The sequence below is a fragment of the Pinus tabuliformis genome, chromosome Q (genome assembly GCF_031772625.1).
Source record: "Pinus tabuliformis cultivar Carrire ecotype Pingquan chromosome Q, CPIR1, whole genome shotgun sequence".
NCBI lineage: Eukaryota > Viridiplantae > Streptophyta > Pinopsida > Pinales > Pinaceae > Pinus > Pinus tabuliformis.
Genome location: NC_142296.1, coordinates 141,741,115 through 141,758,743, shown reverse-complemented (window position 1 = coordinate 141,758,743; position 17,629 = coordinate 141,741,115).

Genomic DNA, 17,629 nt, shown 5'->3' with positions numbered 1-17,629 from the left:
AACAACCCCTATGCCCAAAGGTGACACATGTTGCATAAAGGTGAGAACATAAACAACCCTTAAGATCAAGGAGGAGAAACTTGAGATAATCAGCTTACCAACAAGTGAGCAAGGATGATCAATTGCAGGATCCAAGGTAGGTTCCGAAATTTGCATGCGACCCAAAATTCTGGAGGGTGGTTGTAGCCGCTACAACAGATTCTTAATGGTTACAACCACTGAATCAAACTTCTTAGATAAGGTTGTAAGAACCTTCTCTATCACTTTCTAATTGGTAATTTCTTCACCATTCATTCTTGATGGATATACAATGTTCGTGACTTGAGTAATGTATTATTCTACTAATTTTGACTCCTTCATCTTCAAATTCTCACAATTCATCTTTAATGCATGCAACTTGACCATGTTTTGTTGGTAATACCCTAATAATTGGTATCTAAGATATCTAAAGATGTCCTTGAGAATTTTGATATTGAGACCTTGGGAAACATACTTTCATCTAAGTCATTTTGATTGATATAGAGTGCTTTTGCATCCTTCTTCTTATTACTTTTAAATTTATCCTTTTGATAATTTGTCAAGACTTGTTTGGTTGTTTAATCAACTAATTTATATAATAATTAACTCCAAAATCCAAAACATCCCAATAATGTAATAAAGTCCTCATATCAATTGCCCAAGCTTCATATTTTTTCCATATAAAAAGTAGAATTTGTAACTATATCAAAGAGTTACATAATGTCATTTCATTTTAAATTTTACATTTATAAAATATTTTATAAATTAAACTAACTTCTTTCACTGTAACAAACTTATATCTATCTATCTATATATATATCTATATAGACTTTATAACGATATAAAAAAATACCCTTTTCAAAAATTGTCATAAAAAGAAATGATATGAGAGATAGCTAGCTTGACGCTCATGGTAGCACTAGTTGTTTGTGCGATAACATAATCTCATGACAATAGTGTGTTTCATGATATAACTACAATATCATATTGGTGGTTGTTGTTCAAGCTCGTGAAAGTGGTGTCTCACTATAGCAAGCTCCAATTCAATCTTATGATAGTGAAGGACCCCTTCAATAAATGATTAACAATAACAATGTCTCAATCTACAAATAAATATTAAAAAAAAAACAATTCTCTAATATATTCCAACAAAGATGTTTTAAAACCCTGATCCCATATTCTTCTCTCAAATTTCTATTCTCTTTAATATGAAACTGAAAGAAAAAGAGAAACACATACTTAGAAACAAAAAACATACACTTAACACATTAAATATAATTCACAAATTAATTTACTCATAATAATTCATCTAAATACTTTCCATTCTTCTGAAATTTTATATACATAATAATGTAAATTTAACTAAAACTTTTCTACATATATTTAAATATCTTCACATTAAGTATAATATATATTATGAAGGGTTTTTAGTAACAATATTATATATATGAAAGGTTTTCCCACTCATTTGGAAGAAAAAACACAATTTATATTCTACATATATTTAAATATCTTCACATTAAGTATAATATATATTATGAATGGTTTATAGTAACAATATTATATATGAAAGGTTTTCCCACTCTTTTGGAAGAAAAAACACAATTTATATATTTTATAAAAAAATGGGTTGAGTACAAATATTTGATTTGATTTATATGGCTGAAGTGATCCACAAATACATAAACTAACCAAACTGTAGTTGTACTAATATATACAATCTGCACAGATGAAACCCATCAAATTTTAGGTACTTATGCTACTCGAGTAGCAGCTTAATTTCCAATGGTAGCCAAGAAGGGCAGGGAACTTTGAACTGTTCTTGTTTGGAACCGTTTGAGCAATACCGGAGGGCTTTTTTACCATTTTGAACACAATTTGAACCGATGGTCTACCAATTTGAAGTTCGAACACAAGGCCTTTGTCTCGGGCTAAGTTGTTGGAATGGAGACAAAAGCATGTACGAGCAGCAACAGCACCCTGCTATGCAGACGTATGCTCATTATGCTATACCCTATCAATAGTTTTCTCTCTCTCAGCATTCAAATTTCATGCAAAGTATGTATGGACACGTAAAGGCATAACATTGTTTTACTGAAATCATTTGAGAGCCGGCGGGTTACAGAAGCGACAGGAAGTGTGGTGTCGGCTATTGGAGGATTACTTCTGTCCTCCTTTCAATTAACAATGATAGACAACGTGCCCTGCCTGCCACCGTGCCTTTGACTCACACTCAACGCGGACGCCAAGGCCAATGCCTTGCATTGAACTACGTGTGCCCCTAAGTAACCCAACCCTATCCCTAACCTAATCGCATAATCATCTCCCACTTCTGCATCGGGAGCAGCTGCAGACTGCTACTGATCAGACAGACAAGCAGATGCCTTACTCCTAGTAATAGGGGCAGGTTGCTACTATACTAGCCGCCTTCTGCGATTGTATCCAGCAGCTCTGCATATTAGTGGCTAGAGTCTAGTGTTAGAATTCTTATGGTTGAACGCTAGGGTTAGTCAAGTGGTGCCAAGGGTGTCCTCATCGTTTCCTGACCATTAAAGGTCAGCGCCATTGTGATCATGTTCCTTCCACACTTCACTCATCTCCATGTTTTTCCCACTTCTCGAAAAGAAAGATCGAGGAATAATTGAGGTTCCCAAATACGTCTGACCCACAGCATTGATGCTATTCAAAACAAGTCTAATGAGCAGGGAGAATCCTCATGCGCGTAGTTTAAGGAGACGAAGTTTTTCGCTCACAAAATAATGAAAATTTGGGCACTATTTTAATCAAGTTTAGCTTTTTGGAATTAAAATATAGGGTTTTGAGTGACCTAAATTTTTTTGTATGGTAATCAGATTTTAGTGTCACCTCAGTCTACAACACCATTTTCAAGTGTGTTTTTTTCCAAAGCAAACAGAGTTGAGCATTTATGGTTCCAAATAGTTTGACCAGCGGCACTGATGCGTTCGTTTTTTTCTTTTATAACCTAAATTTTTTTGTATGGTAATCAGATTTTAGTGTCACCTCAGTCTACAACACGATTTTCAAGTGTGTTTTTTTCCAAAGCAAACAGAGTTGAGCATTTATGGTTCCAAATAGTTTGACCAGCGGCACTGATGCGTTCGTTTTTTTCTTTTATAATTTTATAACTATAATAGTTTTTTTCTTTTTAAATTTTTGAGTGTTTGTTGAGGAGGTTCAGAATAAATGGAAAGTATAGATTATGTTAAGTTATTTTGAATTTTATGGAATTTTGAATAAATGGTAATGGGTATATAATTAAAATATATTTTAATGCTAAAGTAATTTTATCACTCTAAATAAATTATTTTATTTAAAAAATATGAATAAAATAATTTTTTTTTTTTTTAAATATTAATTTTAAAATTAAAATTAATTTTTTTTAAATCAAAATATAAAAATTTAGTAATATATAAACATAAATTAATTAAATTATTGTCATATTTTTAAGATCATAATAATCTTCATTATTATGAAAAACTAAAATATATTATGAAAAACTAAAATAACATACGCATGAAAAAATTTATGTAATAAAAAATTAAATAAAAAATTTTTTAATTAAAAATTTTAAAATATGTCTTACTATTAAGTCCCAGGAAAACAACTCTTTGATGTTTGCCACCTCTACTTATATTGTGACTATCCTGCAATTCATTTATTGTCATTTAATTCGCAATACTACAACATTCCATTCATGCGTTTTTTCATGATTGCTATTAATTTTTTATAATTAATAATGTCTTTTATTTCTGGGTAGATGGGAAGGTGCAACGGTCCGAGCGTGGGAAACTACGAAGTGACACTGTTGTTTGGATAATTGTTAGGATTTGATCCAATCTGTATTGGACCGCCTGGAAACTTTAGAGAGGGCACGCCATGAAGAACATGTAGAGCTCATTGTTATGATGAACAATGCTCATAGATCTTGTGATTTATGCCGAAAAATCTCTCATAAACCGATATGGATCACAAAAGCCTAAATTCAACAAGATGCATTACTTTCAATGTCATGTACGGGAGCGGGTCGTGGTGGTATGGCGTGGTCAGAATTTGTTATCTAAGAAGGTGGAGAAGCTGGAGTCATGGATGGCTCACTTCGAAGAGCATGTACAGTGTTCCTTCCATCCTCCTCCTCCTCCAAGGACTGCTTCGGACAATCCTGCTTCTATTACCTCTGATGACTAAGCATGGTTACAAGTGTTTTACTTATTTTGTGTGTTTTATGGTGCTTTTGGCCTCCTATTTTGTGGACTGTGTCTATAGTTGTTCTTCCATTTCTTCGTCATATGATGATTGCGATAGTCAACAAACCTCGTCGGGGTGAGACTACTTGCATTTTTCTACTGATGTACTTATTTTTTGACGAATGAATAGAACTTTGACTTACAAAAAACATTAAGTTATATCAAGAGAATACTTTAAAAGTTTTTCTATTTTGACCATATGTTATCACTTTTAAAATTCTAAGTACAAATTACATTATTCGTAAAAAGATATGTGGTCAAATGAATTTTAAAATTACATAGATCTATATAATTATATTTACAAATTTAATATTTTTAATTTTAAAGATATTTTTCTTTATTATATATTTTTATTATTTTTAAAATTTCCATTAAAATAATTATAAAATATTTTTAATATAATTATTTAATTTTTTGGTTAATTAATTTCAAAAATTATGTTTGTTTGGTTTTTTTAGATTTCATTAGATTATTGAGAATTTACATAGAGTATCAACATTTAGAGTCTTCCACATACCTTGTTTAGAATGAGCATATTTAAAAGACAAAAAGGCTTGTCTAACTTGGAACTACAAAGCTTAGGGATGACCATCTTTCGATAGATGGAAAACCATATGACCTCCCTAAATGTCATGAAACAGGTTTATAACAACAAAAAACCAAACTAACTTGTAAAGAAGCTACCATCGATTCCATCCATCGATATACCTCTAATCCCCACTTGTATATAGAGATTTGTGGATTTCATATATATATATATATATATATATATATATATATAAGTCGATTTTCTCCATTAATTCAAATCATTAATACAGAGTGAATGGATTCATGTCAAAAACCTTCTAGCCTCATTCCTACTGGAATTGTTGGCCAGAAGATAATAACAAAAGCTGTAGGAATTTACAGGGTAAGTTCCTCAAATAGAACACCAAAGGACACCGCTCACAAATAGATCACAAATCAATACACCAATATTCTTGACGTGGTTAAAACCATCAAAGAGGGAAATAGTCCATGGCCTGAGCCAACGCAGCCACTTCAGGCAATTTATTAATAAAAGAATGAAAATTTACATAAGCTTCTCTCATGAACAGTTACACTACAAATGACCCTCCATGCTCTTTAATAAAGATCATAGACCAATCTGGTGTTAAGCCATGGATCGCATGTCGGTAATACCAAGGAGAGAATGAACCATCAGATTGTAAGTTACAAAAGTACATTGTAAACAAACACACTTTACCTAAATCTACACTAGACCAAGTTATACTTAACTATTTCATATTTGTCAGAATATCCTAACATCCCCCCTTAAGAACAACTTGGAAGAGGATTGAAGGATGTATAAATATGACACAATAGGAGAAGGAAGAAGGCATTAGATCCTATCCCCCTTTAGTGGCATCTTCCTGAACTCCAACCATAAATCGAAGTTTAGTAAACTTCACCTCTGTGAGAGCCTTTGTAAAGATTTCTGCAACTTGATCATTTGTTAAATAATATTGCACTTCAAGAACATTTTTTATGAAGTGCATGTGCATTTCAATCTATTTGTTGTGCTGATGTTGGACTTGATCTTTGCATAGTTGAATGGAACTTTGATTATGACACCAAAGTGTAGTCGGATTCTGCTGCTGAAATCCAAACTATGATAGGATCTGATGAAGCCATAGGGATTCCTTATTAGCTTCTATGGCATAACGATATGCTACTTCTACTGAAGAAAGAGAAATGGAACTTTGTTTCTTGCAAGCCCATGTAATAGGTCTTGAACCAATAGTGAACACATAACCTGTAGTGGACTTCTGATCATCAGGGTCACCAGCCTAATCGAAATTAGTGAAACCAACCAATAGAGGAGATGCTGATGCACTATAATGAATCCTAAAATGAACTGTACCTCGAACATAACAAAGTATTTTTTTAGCTTCTTTCCAATGCCTTTCATGCGGGTTTTGCATAAATCGAGCAATAAGGCCAACATCAAAGGAAAGGTTAGGATGGGTATGAGTCAAATACAAAATTTTTCCTACAAGTTGATGGTATACGGTAGCATCAACTTCAAGGGAAGTAGAAGTGACTGAAAGTTTGGCTCCAAACTGAAAGGGAGAAGGGACTGGCTTACAATCTTCCATGTGAAAATGGCGTAGAAGATCACATGCATACTTGGACTGGGAAAGGGAATTACCTTCCTTGGATTGCAAGACTTGAAGACCAAGAAACTAGTGCAAGTGTCCTAAGTCTGTCATTTCAAACTTCTTTTTAAGGCTGGACTTCACATGGTTTATAAGGTTGGGATCAGTACCAATAAAGATAAGATCATCAACATAAAGAACAAGAATGATAAGAGACTTTCCCACTTTCTTGGTGTAGATAGTATTGTCAGAATGACACCTAGGAAAGCCTATTTCTAAAAGAAAGCTATCCATTTTGGCATACCAAGCTCAAGGGGCTTACTTCAGACCATAAAGGGATTTCGTAAGCCGACATACAAGACTGAAGTCTGTTTCTATAAAGCCAGTAGGTTTTTCCATATAGATTTCTTCATGCAAGTCCCCATGCAAGAAGGCAGATTTAACATCCATTTGATGGAATTCCAATTTGAAAGAGACAACAATAGAAAGAACAAGGCAGATAGAGTTCATTTTGGCAACAAGGGAGAAGGTTCCAATATATTCAATGCCTTCAACTTGTGAAAAACCCTTAGCAACAGGACGAGCTTTATATTTATCAACTTTTCCATTTGGTCCATACTTAGTTCTGTAAACCCATTTGCATCTAATAAGTTTTCGTCCCTTTGGAAGATGAACAAGATCCCATGTATCATTTGCCAATAATGAATGATATTCTTCATTCATAGCTGTGTCCCAATCTCGATGGCCTGAAGGTTCTGCAAAGGTGTGAGGATCATAATTCATTGAAGCTTGAGTGATTAAAGAAGAGACTCTATCAAACTAAGAACGTGCACGTCGTTGATCTACAGGATCTACGGCTGCATCTCGAGTAGCACGGACCCATTTTCGAAGCTGAGGAGCTAAAGGAGGATCCTAAGACGGTGGGGGAGGATTGTCATCCTCGTTGTCATCATATGAAGAAGAAATATTTTCAGAAGTAGAAGGGATAGAGAGAGGTGGCACATCCAACGAACTAGGCTCGTAGGCCAATATATTTTCAATAAACTTTACATCTCTTCTAATGATAACATTTTCAAACTTAAGTGGAATAAGTCTATATCCTTTGACATCTTCAAAATATCCAACAAAAATACATTTTTCACTCATAGTTTCAGCAAGTATAACTTCAGTTTCTGTTAAAATGGAAAGTTCATGCCAAGTTATTCTTGACAGCACCAACTACTTCCAGTGGTGGTCCTACATTGTGGATTTACTTAGAAGTAAAGGTCTTTACAGAATAGCCCCAGCCCAAGAAACCAAACCTCAAGATGAAGATAAGGTAGCCAAATGGGAAAATAGGCAAGATCAAGCACATGGGTTGATAGGGATGTCTATTTCTCTAGACCTTAGATTCCATATCGCAAAAATTGATACTCCTAATGAAGAAATGAAACAACTCACTAAAGTTTTTGGAATTAAAAATGAAATTAGAGCCCATCAAATCGAAAATGAGTTGCTTACATTGGACCCCAATAACTTTTCTTGCATTGAAGATTTTTTGTCCAATTTCAGGACCCTTAGACTTTTCATGGAAGGTGTTAAGGTTAAGAAAGAATATGGTAGCCTTATTTATTCCATTCTTACTAATTTGGGACCACCATACTTTGTGTTTGTTTCCACCTTCCATTCTACTAGAGAAGCCTTTATTTCTCAAGGACAAGACTACAAGTCCCCCTCTTTTGATGCCTTTTGTGATTCTTTAATAAGAGAACAAGAAAAACTCTTATATCTTGGTCTTCTTAATCTTGGAAACTCATCTAAGAAAGTCTTAGCCACCCAGCAGCAACCAAGTTCAAAGAATCCTAAGAAGCAATATCCTAAAAAGAATGGTCCTAAACAATTTTAGCCTCAAAATGAAAAATCACTTCAACAAAATGATGAGGCAAATAAAAACAAAGGGAAGAAGACTGATAGACATTTACACTTTTGTAATCAAGATGGCCACTTAGAATTGAAATGCTTTAAAAATATGGAAGCCTTGGAAGCAACAATGAAGAAGCATAACATCCATTTGGAGCACTCTTCAACTTAAACTTCATCTTGAGGTATAGCAATTTGTGCATGTGGTTGTCAAGCATCTTGGTCTGGTTATGCACTAGATGTATCTTCTTCTTCTCATTCTCATGAGTGGCTCATTGATTCCGGAGCTTCTTATCACATGGCAAAAAACAAAGCTATGTTTTCTTCTTGAAATGATTGTAACACCAAAAATATATATGTTGGTGATGATAGATCTCTTAGTGTTATAGGGACTGGAACTGTTCATCTAGACAATGGTCAATTTAATGATGTATTATGTGTTCCAAGCTTATCCTGCAACCTTCTATTTGTATATCAGATAACTCATTTAGGTGAAGGTAAAATCGTTGAATTTTCACCTCACCATGTTGTAATTAAGGACCTAAGAGATCCTAAACAGATTTTAGCTACTGGCATTACTGATGATTCTACAAGGTTGTATAAGTTTAACAACTTTGGGTCATAAAATCTCCCTTGGGTATTTGTTGCTCGTAATGATGAAGTGAGCAAACTTTGGCACGAGCAATTTGGTCACTTAAACTATCACTCCCTTCAGAATCTATGTAAAGAAAATATGGTGACAAGTCTTCCAATGATATCTTGCAGAGATGGTGTTTGTTCTGGATGTGTACTCAGAAAATATCATCGGGATATTTTTGAAAAACATGCCTCTTGGCATGCCTCGGCCCCTTTACAGCTTGTGCATAGTGATTTATGTGGTCCACTTCCAGTTGTTTCATTCTCTGGCTACAAGTATTTCTTAACTTTCATTGATGATTTCTCCAGACGCACTTGGGTATACTTCTTAAAACTGAAGAGTGAAGTATTTAACATGTTCTTGGCCTTTAAGGCCTTTGTTGAAAATTAATCTAGACATCAAATTCTTAAGCTAAGATCTGATAATGGTGGAGAATATGTTAAGAAAAAATTCATCAACTTTTGCACTGAGAATGGAATTCAAATGCAACATAATGTTCCATATACTCCGCAACAAAATGGTGCAACTGAAAAGAAGAATCAAACCTTAAAGGAAATGGCTAATTGTATGCTTCAATCTAAAGGACATAGTCTTAATTTTTGGGCAGACACAATTAACTGTGCAAATTACATAGTAAATCGCACTCCTATTAAGCTTTTAAATAATATCACTCTAAAACAAGCATGGATCTCAATTAAACTAGATGTAAGTCACTTTCGTGTTTTTGGAAGTGAAGCATGGCCCATATTCCAAATGAGAAACATAAAGCTTTAGAACCTAAGAGTGAAAAATGTATTTTTGCTAGATATTCTAAAGATATCAAAGGATATAGACTTATTCCACTTAAGTCCAAAAATGTTATCATTAGAAGAGATGTAAAGTTTGCTGAAAATATATCAGCCTACAAGCCTAGTTCAGTGGATGTGCCACCTCTCTCTATCCCTTATACTTCTAAAAATATTTCTTCTTTAGATGATGACAACGAGGAAAAATGTTATCATTAGAAGAGATGTAAAGTTTGCTGAAAATATATCAGCTCTGATACCATGTAGGAATTTATAGGGTAAGTTCCTCAGATAGAACACTAAAGGACACCGCTCACAAATAGATCACAGATCAATACACCAGTATTATTGATGTGGTTAAAACCCTCAAAGAGGGAAACACTCAACGGCTTGAGCCAATGCGGCCACTTCAGGCAATTTATTAATAAAAGAATGAAAATTTACATAAGCTTCTCTCATGAACGTTACACTACAAATGACCCTCCATGCTCTTTAAATAGAGATCATGGACCAATCGGGTGTTAAGCCATGAATCAAGTGTCGGTAATACCGACGAGAGAATGAACAGTCTGATCACTACATATCGTGACCATCAGATTGTAAGTTACAAAAGTACATAGTAAAGAAACACACTTTACCTAACTCTACACTAGACCAAGTTATACTTAACTATTTCCTATGTGTTAGAATATCCTAACAGAACGACATAAAAAACAAGAAAATCAAACTAGATGACCATATACAGATAGCCTAAAAGTACCAAAAATTCCAAGAACGTGGAAGTAGCCAACTTTCATCATTGATCTGGAGGGTGATCCGAAGTTTGGTTTTCTTGTATATGATCAGACGATGGAGGAGGACTGAAAGCATAATGAACATGGCCTTCCATGTGTTCTAGTCTACCTTCTGGTCTCTCCACCTTCTCGAGAATCCACTTTTGGCCATGATAAAGAGATGTTGGCTTTTCCATCATCCACTATTTATTTTTTTGAAGGTTGTTCATGAATCTAATCACTTCATTATGATATTCATGCCTATCTCGAGCAAGTTTCTCCACGTGAAATGTAATTTGTTGTAGACATTCATCCAAAGAGTCAAAAGCGGGGGGGATGGGGGGCAATTCAATTCTTCCTAGAGAGTGAACTTCTTACCGAACTACCTCCTACCCCAAGTCTTGGTTATCACCCAGGTGGACAACCCCTGCGACCTTGTGGCCCTAGACCTTGACGGGTGCATCCACGTTATCATTGCATGAGACCAGAGTAGATATGGTTGCACCGACTGCCCATAAAATACCACCACCATTGTGACCCACAAAGAAACATAACAACCCCATCTCCAATCTCCCCAGGGGAATGAAAATGATTCGAGCTTAAGTAATACCCAGCTCGAGGAGTCAACTTCCCTCACCCCAAAAAATAATGTCTTTCTTAAAAGTTTTCTCACATTCTGTGTGCGCTGGCTTTTCTATGTGGGAAACCCCCCTACATATCCAATCTCATACACAAAATTCCCCTTCAACCACAAATACCATGTTTAGAAGCCTAAGAACTAAAGATCACAAAGGTACTTTACATCTAACCTCCTCCCCTCTCTACTTCCTTTCAAAAAATTCGACCAAATATGACTAAAGAAATTCAATAACACAAATGGAAGAGTGTGCAGACCAACCGAAAGAAAATATAAAATCTAGTTTTAACACTAGGTTTATGGCTCTTACCAGACAATGAGGGATGAATACATACCCCAGCTAGTCGATGCTATCTTTCAGGACTTGCCACTACAAGTTTATCCCTGCCACACAAATGCTAAATACATACTAGGAATGCTACCTCAAGATTGGATCCCATACACGCTGACCTTGAACCTTCCTTCCTAGTTTTGTAAAACCTCGAGAGTCAACTTGGGCTCTAACATAACTCAACCCAGCTTGAAGAGAAAGGGTGGGCACAACTAGAATTACACCCTGCAAATTCGAGCATCCAATAACTCTTGTCACCTCTCACCCTATAACCACATGAAACCAACAATGTTGCAAAAAATTGCTCTAGCAATTATAATAATCTACATTGCCTTCAGAAAGTTCGATGCACTCATTTCAGTGGAAGCATATGTTACATGCTTCTTAAAGATTAATGTCCCATGGGTGGGGAAGGCAAGGCCCCCTTGAGTCCCTCACATTTTCCAATTGTCGCCCCCATCAGGGAATTAAATATATGATTATCATTAATGTTTTTGAAAATTAAATTTTATTTATCAAATCTTAAGAAATGTGTTATATCAATTTTAAATATTTATAGAATTTTATTTATCTACTTGATAAATTTTAAGAAAAATATTCCAAGATCACTATAGTTTTGGTATTATAGAAGGTTAAGAAGGTTGTTATTGTGATAAATATTTTCAAATTGTGATCTAATTTGAGTATATGCATGGCACTTTAGGAGAGAAAGCTTTTCATTGATATATTCTTGTATACCATGAAGTTTTGAGAATTTTATATTGCTCAATTTGACTATGTAGGTCATGGGAGTTGGTTTGATTTTATCCATGTTGATTTTCTTCTTTGTGCTAGTGAAAAGCAAGAGACACTTTTGATATTCTAGACTAGGGCTAACCACTTTCTTTTAGTATTGTAACTTCTTTTTCCCTTCTAGTTCTTCAATACACCATACATTCTAATTAAATTTAAAAGCCATTTTTTTAATAGTATCAATATTCTTAGAATGACATATTGATGACATTCCAACTTGAATCACTGGTAATTTTGGAAGTAATAATTTTTTTATTATTATCAATATTATTATAATTACATGTTGATGTGAATCCCACTTCAGCCAATGATGGATTTTGTTGGATTTAGAAGTAATTTTGGGGGGTTGGGGGATGGGGAGGCTCTTGTTATCCACATTTCTTATCTTATTCTCTTACATTATATACCTAATCGTGGCTATGCACTTAATTGTGGCAAGGATTTATTTTATGAGGAGGATAAGATATTGAGTATTATCTTTAATTTTGAGATTATAAGTTATAAAATTATTTTGGATTTTCTCTATATTTCTCCACGGTTCTCTAACTATACTACATCCCCAAATTTCACATCCATATAAGGTAATAAGGGTGACAAGAGTATCAAATAAAATTTATTTTTAAATAGTTTGTTTTGAAGTCCATAATAAACTTTCTATCCTTTGTTTATCCTTTTTCAACATTGTAGTTCTAATTGAACTTGCGATGAATATCAATTATGATATATTTGTTGAATGAATTTCATCCAATTTATTTTTATCATACACAAAAATGTCATAGGTGATCTTTTTGGATTTGATTATACCTTTTTTTCAAGTCCAATATAATACGGTTTCTACCCTTCATTTCTCCTTTCTCAACACTATAGCTCCAATGAGATTCTAATGAATATCAATTCAAATATATTTGTATGAATGCATTTCCTCCAAGTTATAGTTGTCATATACAAAAGTGTCATAGGTGATAATTTTGGATTTGATTATCATAACCTTTATTTTGTTAGTCTTCACAAACATGCCCATACAAGAAGCCCTTAAGGATTCTTAGATACTAATTGAGGTAATATGGAATCCTTGCCATAAGAATAATATCATCAACATAAAGAATAAGGTCGTTGATTATACTAGCAATACCTAGGCTAGTCCAACCAACATCTTCCAATCAATATTTTAACTTATCAATGTATATGCCAAAGAGGTTAGGGGGATAGGGGACAACAATTTTTTTTTTTGCTAGAATGTTTGTGGTTTTCGAGACTAGCTTATGGTATAAGAAACTGTAATCCTTGTGCATCTAAGTCATCAAAATCACTCAAGGATTCACACCTTACCTGGGGCACACCAGCCCTTAACATGGATGGATTTTAGGTGTCTCCTCCTAGCTACCAGATAGTTTTGAAGTTGGGTTTCTATTTAGAATGAGGTCCTTCAAAATCAATCATGCTAACAAGATTTGACAAGACATGAAGACAACCTTGCTTGACACTTGTTGTAATACCTTAATCTTCACTTTGATTTAATAATGTATGTTGTAATTGATGGAAGGCTCAATAGCCTATTAATATAATACTTATGAATATTAATAATAAAATCATTACCAACTACATATACTTAAGGACAAAAGTATAGGGGATTATGATCCCATGAGAAGGGGAAAATAGAGAGAGTATATATTTTGGTTTATATTGTTACCATAACCATTTTCAGATATTAAATAAAAGATGGTTATGTGAGCCACTTCAGTGAGGCCATGTGGTATTGTGAGACCATGCATATTTAACCATGCCTTTTGGGTTGTTTAGGAGGAATTCATTGTGGTGGTCTTGCTTCTTGGGAAGAATAGTTTTTTTATGAAAGCAATTCATGTAGGTTAATATGCATTATGTTCTAGTTGAAGAATGTCTTAATGTCTGGATGCATTACTATTATTTATGAACTTATTCATTGGATGAGAGCCTTTGGATATTTTAGCAAAGAGATTTATTGACCAGTGGCATTGGAGCCTTGGAGGGAAACAAAATAACATGAGGGATTGCATTATAGAGAAAGGAATTTATTTCCTTGTGTTGTATAGGCTAAAGGAGAAAGAAAGCTAGGAGTTAAGATCAACTTGGGACTACATGAGTATCTTTGGAAACTATTTTTCTTATGTCTTTGTGTGAGTAGAGAATGCTTGATGTTTGACCGCACATGAGAGATAGAGTCTAGGCACCTATCGTTGTGGTATCATAACGTCACATTGTGGGTGACCTGTTGTAAAGAGTGAATCTGCAACAAAACATGAGGTTGAGTGGAATGTCCAATACTTGCAATTAGTTGATGAACATTTCATCAAAAGATTAGTGCTTTCTATGTTCATGTGTCTTTAATTTTTCTTTATTTTTTAATAGATAATCTATATTTTTATATATTATGGTTGGGTTATGTTTAATCACTTTTTATATATATTCTTGGCAATTGCATAAACATGCTAGTCACATGCATGGTTTCCTTAATTTCATGTTATAATGAAATGATAATAAAGCTCTAATTTTTCCAAAAAATACAATTTTTAAATATCTTAAACATGGTTTCCTCCTTGAGTAATAGCTACATTATAATTAACTTTTGCAATAATACTCTCATATAATTTTATTATAAAACTTTAAGATTATAACAATTTTTTTTATTTTTTCTACTATATTTTAAAGATTAATCTTTAACCTATAATTAAAATAAACTTTTTTTTATGAATAAAAATAATTTAATAAAAATATTATATAACTTCTTACCCTATCCTATACCAACCATAATCTATTTTTTAAAATTAATCTAACCATTTAATAATAGAAAGCTTTAAATTTTTTATATGCTGAAAACTAGAAAATGTGAGCAAATTTATAATTATATAAAACTTCAAAATATAATTATTATTATTTTTATTATTGCACAACACATTTACATCAAAAAAAACTTCTAAAATAGTTATTTTATCTATATCACACTCGTTATAAATACATGTCTTAGTACAAAATTAACATTGAATTTTAAAATGCTTTTAATGTCATGAGCTTTAGCATATGATTACCCTTAAAATACTTTTAATGTCCTTATCGTAGGTAGAATTATTAGTGAGAGTGGGGCCATAAGTCCAGGCTGTGACGAACAATGACGGCTGCTCCATAACGCTGGAAATTTGAATAAACAACTTCGTCTGCCAGTAAGCGAGTAGGAAGCTAACTTTAATTTAGTGGGAACTTGCCAATAGAGTGTTATCAAAAATAAAAGTTATTAGGATCCTTTTTAGGTTTTTTGTGAAATAGGGACCATGGTTTACCATGGAATTTGTGAGAGTTTCGTTTTCTGGTTAATTCATATTATTTATTTTATTTTATTTGTGGTATTAAATATAATAATTAAAAAATATTAAATTGTTGTTGGTTTTAGGAATTTATAATTTAAGAACACATATAAACCTCTTCATGGCATTAAAGCTTAGAATTCACTTTGATTCTCCAGAGCTACTTCTAAAGGGGGTTTTGAAGGAATTACTACGTCTTTGTAGAATCTATAATTTCCACCTTGGGTTCTAAAGGGGGTGTTGAAGGAATAAGGGCACCTCTATGGAATCCATAATTTCCACCCTCGGCATCCTAGTTACAGGTTTGGACCAACACTGCTGGTGTTGATTCCCCTCACAGAAATCTAAGGGGGAGTTGAAGGAATCACCATAGCTTTATGGAATCCATATTTTCCACCCTTGGGATCCTAGTTACCCTTTTGGAAAGTTTAGTAACACCTAAAAGTTTTGATTCCATGAGCTACTTCTAAAAAGGTGTTGAAAGAATCACCACACCTCTATAATATTCTTAATTTCCCCATTAAAATCCTAATTACTAGTTCGAAAAACTTTGAAAAACCTACAGATTTCAGTGTAACAACGAATCTTTTTAAAAATTATTTTTTTCCACTTTTTAATAAAATTTCTCACACAATCAACCAAAACTTTAACCTCATAGAACGAAAAGGTCCCTTGTTAAAAGGTCCCTTTTGAGTCTAAATAAAAAATAACTTAACCATTTGAAGCAATCAATTTTTAAATTTAACTTAGAATTCAAACCACAAACTTGAAGAGTGGACTTTAGCAACTTGCAGCCCAGAACCAGTTTCCCAAATTTTAAAATTTATCTCAGTTTTACACCTGTGCTCGACTTCTGGTACTTCACTGTAAAGCCGATTCTCCAATTGAATTTTACACATGTACTTAGTTTCTGGTACTTCACTGTAAAGCGGATGCTCCAATTGAATTTAAATTTACACTTAAAAGCCAGCGATTTAATCGAAAAACTGGTAGTCAAAAGTCAACTTTCAGATTCGCAAAACTTTTAAATTACCATTGGCCTGTTTTCTGAATATTTTTAGTGTTAGCATTTGTCCTTTTTCCTAAATATTTTGATGTTTTAGATAGGGTTAGGTTTAGAATATTATAGATTGTGCGATACTTCAGAATTCAATGAACCTGAAAGAGATCAAATAATTAATCTCACTTTTGTCTTTCAGACTCAAAATATTCTTCAAATCTATAATTAAAATAAGGGTCCACTGCAATTAAATACTTTAAAATTTACAATTTAAGAGAAAAACTTACATCCAACACGTAAGTTAAAAGATTTTTCAAATATATAATTAAAACGAGGTTCCACTGCAATTAAAAATATTTTTCAAATCTATAATTAAAACAAGGTTCCACTGCAATTAAATACTTTAAAATTTACAATTTAATAGAAAAACTTACATCCAACAAGTAAGTTAATAATTTGATAGAAGTCGAAGGAACATAGTTTAAATGGTACGAAGGAACATAGTTTCAGTGGTATGGCACACTTTTGCTTAGGTTTAAGTCTTCCCTGTCGCTGTATAAGTTGGCTTTTAGGATATTTATAAAATAATTGGTTTGTTTAATTATATAATGGAAGCAGTATGTATTAATTATAAATTTTAATAAATAGAATTCACTCATAAATTATTTAGAAATTATTAATTTCACTGAGTGGAGTTTATTTATAGATTATAGATTATTTATAGATTAACTGTTCTTTGGTCAAATATAGTGGTTGGAGGTCTTGTTCTAACTATTTAACTGGCAGCCTCAATCTGATTCTTCAACTTATCCTGACGATAAACAGAATATACTTACTCTCCATATACTTTCAGGCACTTCTGTGTTTTAGATAGGGCTGGCCCAAGCACTCAGCTAGATTTACTTGGATTTCAATTATCGAGCAGAAGGGTGCAGAGAGAAGAGAAAAAGGAGCAATACTCGTGGACAGTGCCAGGCGGAGCAAAGGGAATCTGTAAGGCCACAAGTTGAGGGTGG